The 6,734-nt window shown below is 39.5% G+C and overlaps 1 non-coding gene across 1 annotated transcript; it reads left to right on the forward strand.

The window, feature by feature from the left end:
• The first annotated feature begins 2,370 nt into the window (after positions 1-2,370).
• TRNAA-UGC (transfer RNA alanine (anticodon UGC)) lies at positions 2,371-2,442 on the forward strand. Its single transcript has one exon. It is a non-coding gene; the product is annotated as a tRNA-Ala (tRNA).
• Positions 2,443-6,734: the final 4,292 nt, after the last annotated feature.

Below are 6,734 nucleotides of genomic sequence, written 5' to 3' on the forward strand. Positions count from 1 at the left end.
TAATTCTAATACATCATTTACCTATCAATAGCCAACAATGCATCTTATTACCATATAAGGCATGTATACAACCCTCTTGGGTGGTCTCTAAGTCACGTTTTACCCCAACTTATGACTCTTGTGCCCAGTGTAAAGTTCTGAGATTCATTCCAATCTAATTCCATGCTCCGGACATGTATAATATTCCTGTACCTTTGCTTAATTCTTTAGCTTAACCATGACTTCCCCTTATTCCTACAGCAAAACATGTTTTCAACTACAGGCAGGCAAACTTCCTCTTTTACAGAGACTGCATTAAACTTCATTGAAAACTCTTATTATGCATGCAAGCACTTGGATCAAAGCTTCACTACTTATTGCTTATAAATGTATTAATAGGATTCGCTCTAAAAAGACCCTTCTAGATCCTCTGGACACAGAAATCTGCCCACACAGGTTTTTTCACTGTCCACATTTCACATCCATCCATAGAGATAGGGAATACCATGGTCTGAATGATCCTGACTTCAGTGTTCAGTGATACATCTTTGCATTTGAGGACCTTTTCTACTTCTCTCACAGCTGCCCTCCCCAGTCCTAGCTTTCTTCTAATTTCATGACAATTGTCTCCATTTTGGTTAATGACTGTCCTGCTTTTGTGCTTTCCTCATTACTGGTTTCAGCTAGTAGTATGGTATTGTCTGCATATCTTAAATTATTGCTATTTCTCCCTCCAGTTTTCACACCTCCTTCATCTTGGTCCAATCCCACTATCCGTATGATATGTTCTGCATATAGATTAAACAAATTCGTTGTTGTTATGTGCCTTCAAGTTGACTACGACTTATGGCGACCCTATGAATCAGCGACCTCCAACAGCATCTGTCATGAACCACCCTGTTCAGATCTTGAAAGTTCAGGTCTGTGGCTTCCTTAAAGAAATAGGGTTTTAAATAGGGTTTAAACAAATAGGGATTAAACAAATAGGGTGATGAAATACACCCCTGTCTCACACCCTTTCCTATTGGGAATCAATCAGTTTCTCCATATTCTGTCCTTGTAGTAGCCTCTTGTCCAGAGTATAGGTTGTGCATCAGGACAATCAGATGCTGGGGCACCCCCATTTCTTTTAAAGTATTCGGTTTGTACTGCAAGTGCCACAAATCCACTTTAATTGTGCAACCTGAATTTGCTAGTATGCCCTTGAATCCCACCCACAAAATAGCGACAGCCTGGAAGCACCCCAAATGGTATTCTAACTAAGGCTGTACCACATTCACAAGGGCCATTGCTCAACCTTTTTATTTCTAAGCCTTTTGGTGGAGAAGAGCATCATAGCAGCTGCCAGTTTGCTTTGCCCAGGAAGCCCTGTTCTGAGGTGCTTCTTGAATTTTGGGAATTTGGCAAATGGCTGCTTCCATAAAAAATGGCTGCCTCCTCTGTGTCTCACTGGAGGCAGCCATTGTAATGGGCAGCTGTTAAAGATATACACAAAATGCACTCACTTTTACAGTGTGGCTGGACTGTTCCTCTAGCAGCTCATTTTATTCAAGAGTCAAAGTGTTACTCCTTCAAATAAGGGCAGTGACTGAAACAGGCTTGTTAAAAACATAACATCACCGTATGCTGTTCCATGCAACAGTGCATGATCTTGAAACATGAAATAGTAGGAAAAACTGTTTTTTAAAAAACTCGGATTCCTTTTCTTTTAAAAAAAATGAGAATACATTGCAAAAGCCTAAATATGCTTTATTTGAAAGCAGACTTTTTGAGGGGAAAGAAGGGAATCAGAGATTAGCGGTGCTGTTTTATTCATGTCAAATCAGACCTTGAGTTCAGTGGGGCTTACTCAAGTAAATGTGCTAATGAATTGGTGAAATTATTTAGCAAAACAAAGTTGGGAGAACAATTTCACAAAACCATTTCTCCTTGAATTACTAGGTCAGTGTCACAACATTTTAGGTTGAATCACTGTTTCTATACTATCCCGATTCCAACTATCATACTGACTTTGCTTAGTGTAAATGCTGTATCGTCAGGGCAAAAAGTTACTGAAACAAAGTCTTGCTGGATTTATGAAAGCTAAGGGTTGCATCCAATGAAGTTGTCCTGTTAGCTCAAGAACTTCCATCTGTGCAATGGGACGCCCTCTTATAAGAGGAAAACTGAGAACAGATTGGGGGGTGCGCAGTGAGAGGTGTAGAAGAGGTAGTCCCCTTGCAAAGATGGACTTCCTTGCACTAATGGGATGACTTTGCTGGATACTACCCAAAGTCATTTTCTCCAGCATTGCAGCAAACACACATAACCCGAATCCCTGGAATTCACCAGCCAATGCAATGACAATCCTGAGTCATTGAAAAGTATGTCTTTATTCAAGGAAGATGGGGTAGGGTTGTAGCTCAGTGGTAGAGCATCTGCTTTGCATGCAGAAGGTCCCAGGTTCAATCCCTGGCATCTCTAGTTAGGGCTGGGAATGTGTCCGTTTTAGAATCCTGGAAAGCCTTAGCCAGTCAGCAGACACAGCACTGAGCTGGATGGATCAACTGTCTGACTCAGTATAAGGCTGCTTCCCATATTCCTTCTTTTGTAGAGTATCCCCATATACTCAAGCAGGTAATGAGCTATTATTTTTGAAGTTTAGAGTGTCACAGTATACTCATTTACTATATAGCTTAAAAATGGAGCGAAAGGTCAGAAGTCAGGAACTCAAAGTGACCAGATGAGACTCTCATTTACAAAATTTGCCCAGTTGCCTGGAGATCAACACTGATGTCAGAAAGGAAGGCTTGGAGTGGAGTTCAAAAAGCAAGATATGAAATGCATATGAAGTATTTCAAGCTTATCTTAAGAATAAAGGCTTTGACCTCCTGTAGTCCTTCCTTAAAGATGGCTATTTTTACAAGCAAGATGGCTACCCAGTTAATGTACTGATGAGGCATATCTCAATTCCTCCTACACTGATGTTCAGGTACTTCACAATCTCTGTCTTGTTAATTCCCACTACAACCCCATGAGGGGGTACTTCTCCTTCTTCTGCCTCACTTTATTGATTTATTGGGGTAGTTATATCCCACCTGTTTCTGATAAAATAAAATTCAAGGTAACATAATAAAAATATAAATCACAAGAAATGAAAAACAGGTCAAATAATAAAACAAATAGTAACACAGCACCGTAAAAATAATCTCAGCAACAACAGACCATGGGGAGAACCAAAGGATAAGAGATTATGGCCTGCTGAGGCTACTCATTCTGAACATTCAACATTCCCAACATGTCAGCAGCATTTTCTTCATGTGCCCATGATGGCTGTTTCTTGGTCACAGCCAATGAGCCACCTGATTCATTTGTCATAAGCTGAGCATTCACTCTCTTTAAAGTGGGTTTAGCGGCTGCTAAATGGCAAATGAGAGAACTGACCTCTGTAGTCACATACCCAGGTCTTAGACCTGAGCTTTGGCATTCCTCACCCAATGTCCCATCCATTGAACCCCTCACACTCTCTCAAAGGCTAATCAGCCCAGTTATAATTTCTGATAAGATCCTATCTATGAACCTTTTAGCAAAGCGGTGTCAGCTTTGTTAAACAATAGTGGAAACAGCAATGACTGCAAAACGTATAAGGGAAAAGATATGTTTAAATATTTGACTCACAAATATTAAGTTCAACACATAATGCTCCTAGTGACTAAAATGTCCCTCAATTGCCCTTTTTAGCTAGCTTGTGCTTTAACCGCCCATTGATGGAAATGATGTTGACGCTCACTACTACAGCAGAGATGTTTGGAGTACTTTGTGGTGTGTGGAGTGTACTTCTCACTTGGCTGGGGAAATCTTTAAATAGCAAAGAACAGCAACTCAAAGCTTCTTGAAGACCTACTTCAGCCTCAATTCCCCATGACAACAGCAACATTGCTTATGTACTAACAGCATGGGAAAGAACTATTAAGATGATACATTGAGAATCGTGGATGGGGGGGGAAAGTCAGTTCAGAAGAACCAGAAGACTCTTATGAATGCCAGATTGATTAGGCCATATATTTACAAATCCCTGCAGTGTAGGAGTCATATTGGCCTTACATAAGTGGCTACAACTTGTTTTATAACTTGTACTGAGCTACTGGGGTAGTATGGGTTAAGAATCTGAATCGATGAATATATCTGAATTTACTCCAATACATCCCTGAATCAAAACAAAAAGGGGGAGGAACAGTTTTGTGATATAAATATAGTGGATAGTTGCTTCTAAACTTTCTTTACTATAAAGATGTTCCATCCTTTTTGTGAGCCTGTCTGTCTAACTTCTCCTGAATCTGCCAATGTCTGATCAAGACTGAAATGAGAAACGACATCACTTGGTCTCCAATCATGCTTTCAACAGGTATTTGTGCATGACTAGTTGTGCCAGAATGTTGTGGAAATGCACATTTAAAACAATGCAGGGCAGTACCCACACTCTAGTGCATATCTGATTTGTACCCGTGTTTCTACTCCTTCCGGATTTCCTCAGCTAGATCTAGGGATGGAATGATATTGTTTCAGAAATAGTGAATATGATAAATACAGCTTTACATGTGAACTGAATCGAATTTCTCCCCCATCCCTAGCTAGATCAGGGACCATGTATTCCCATCTCAACTGCAAATCAAGCATGAATCTTTCATTCTCAGGTCTCATTTCCAGTGCTTTCTCTCAAGACATTTTTGCGATCGGCTTAAGAGGTTAATGAAGATATGTGCCAGACATTTCCCAGAGAATGGGTGAATACAGACAATCATTTACCAAGTGATGGGACATCCTTGCAAGATAGGTTGGATTTCTAAAAGTCACATCAGGCAGTCTGGTTCATTGGGAGGGCCCAATTCCCTCTCAAAATAAAAAAACTGTGGCATATACAGCATAAATTCGCCAACACATCCATTATTATGTAATGATTTTATACCAGTTTAACTACCATGGTTTCTGTCAAAGAACGCTGGGATTTGTAATCTGAGGTGGGTACTTAGAGTTATTTGTTGAATATCTCCTTATAGAACTATATTTCTCAGGGTCCACTGGAGAGAGGGAACTACTTAAACTCATTTATGCTTAACTGCTTTAATCTCTACCTTGCCAAGGAGGTTTTTGTTGTTATGTGCCTTCAAGTCGATTACGACTTATGGCAACCCCATGAATCTTTTTTGGATATATTCATAGGGCTAGCTTGCCATTTATTGTAGACCAAAGCAGGACCATATAAAAAGAATAGAGTAGGTAAAGTAGGTAAGGTAGGTAAGGTAGAGAAACACAGTCACTTCCTATATTTCAGCTCTGGAAAGAACCCCAGGACTAAATTGAACTCTTTTCCTTCCAGACTTAAAGAGGTATAGGCTGAGAACATTATGGAATCCTCCCCCCAAAAACCTACTGTTATTTCTGTGGGTCACAGTCAACTTATGATCAGAGGAAAGAATACAAAACAACTTTAGAGCTGCTGAATTTTTTACCAGTCCTAAAAAAAATGGTTCCTTTCTGTCACGAAATCCAGACCTTAAGTTCAGCATTCATTTATGGTACTGAATTAGTCTTCTAAATATCCACTGGCTGAATATCAAATACTAGAATTTAAAATGTCAAACTAATATTTTTTGCTACTGTTAATTATACCAAATAATGTTAATCTATCATTGGGTATAATTTTGCAAAAATGTAATTTACAGCTTATTAACTGCAGTTGTTAGAAATGATGTATTTCACTCATTTATGCAATCAAATTAGAACAAATAAAAAGGATATTATGTAATTTTCATTGCTTTCTATTAGAAAAAGACAAAGCAGACAGAAAGCAATACAATCAATATGGTATTTCTAAGCACAATTAAACAGCTTGGCTAACTTTCAACTTGACACAAAATTCAATTATAGCAAAATATTTACATGAAGGAACTGGTCTGGATCCAAATACCTTATGGAAAGAGCACTCACCCCATGATACCAACACACTCCATGGAGAAATTAGTGGGGGCTTATGACAGGAGCCACCAGGAAAAGTCAACAAGCCACTGAAGACAGATTGGCTGCATTTGACCATTGTGATAAACCATAGTTTATCTTGATGGGAATGAAACTAGCTTCCCCTCTGGCTTGCATGCTGCCCCACTCCCTGCGCAGCCAGCATGAAGAATCTAGAAACCTTTGTTTCATTTTTTTATTAACTACAGCATGTCATGAACCTGATAAACTGTGATTAATCTTAACCATGTTTCATGTGCAACAAACCACCTTCAAACTATGGTTTGTAAAACTGACTTGTTTCAACAAATCAAAGTTAAGAATAACTACAACTTAGATCCAGATGTAACACTAAGCTGTGGTTAACTGAAATCAGAAATGAAAGCTTCCAATCTCCTCATGGCCATGATGGATGGGATGGGGGAGCATGTGAGCCTGGGGAGCGAGCAGGGGGCTAGGTTTGTTCCATCACAATAAACCATGGTTTATTCTGACATCCAAATGCAACAATTATGTGGGCAAGCCTATGTGGAGATGGGAGTCCAAAAGACAATCTGACAATAAAAGTATCTTTCAAGTATAGATACTTTTAAGTACTCTATGCTATTCTGAACCTGACCCGTTTGCATGCTCTGTCACTTCATTTGAGAACAAAGTAAAGCTTGCAAAGGTTCTGGCTCAGGCCTTACATAAGTGGTCAAGTAGCTGCTTGCACACTATTCCTTGTTAGCAAGAACTCAGAGAATAGGGTGGAACCAAGG

Source organism: Rhineura floridana, chromosome 7, assembly GCF_030035675.1.
Source record: "Rhineura floridana isolate rRhiFlo1 chromosome 7, rRhiFlo1.hap2, whole genome shotgun sequence".
Classification (NCBI taxonomy): Eukaryota; Metazoa; Chordata; class Lepidosauria; order Squamata; family Rhineuridae; genus Rhineura; species Rhineura floridana.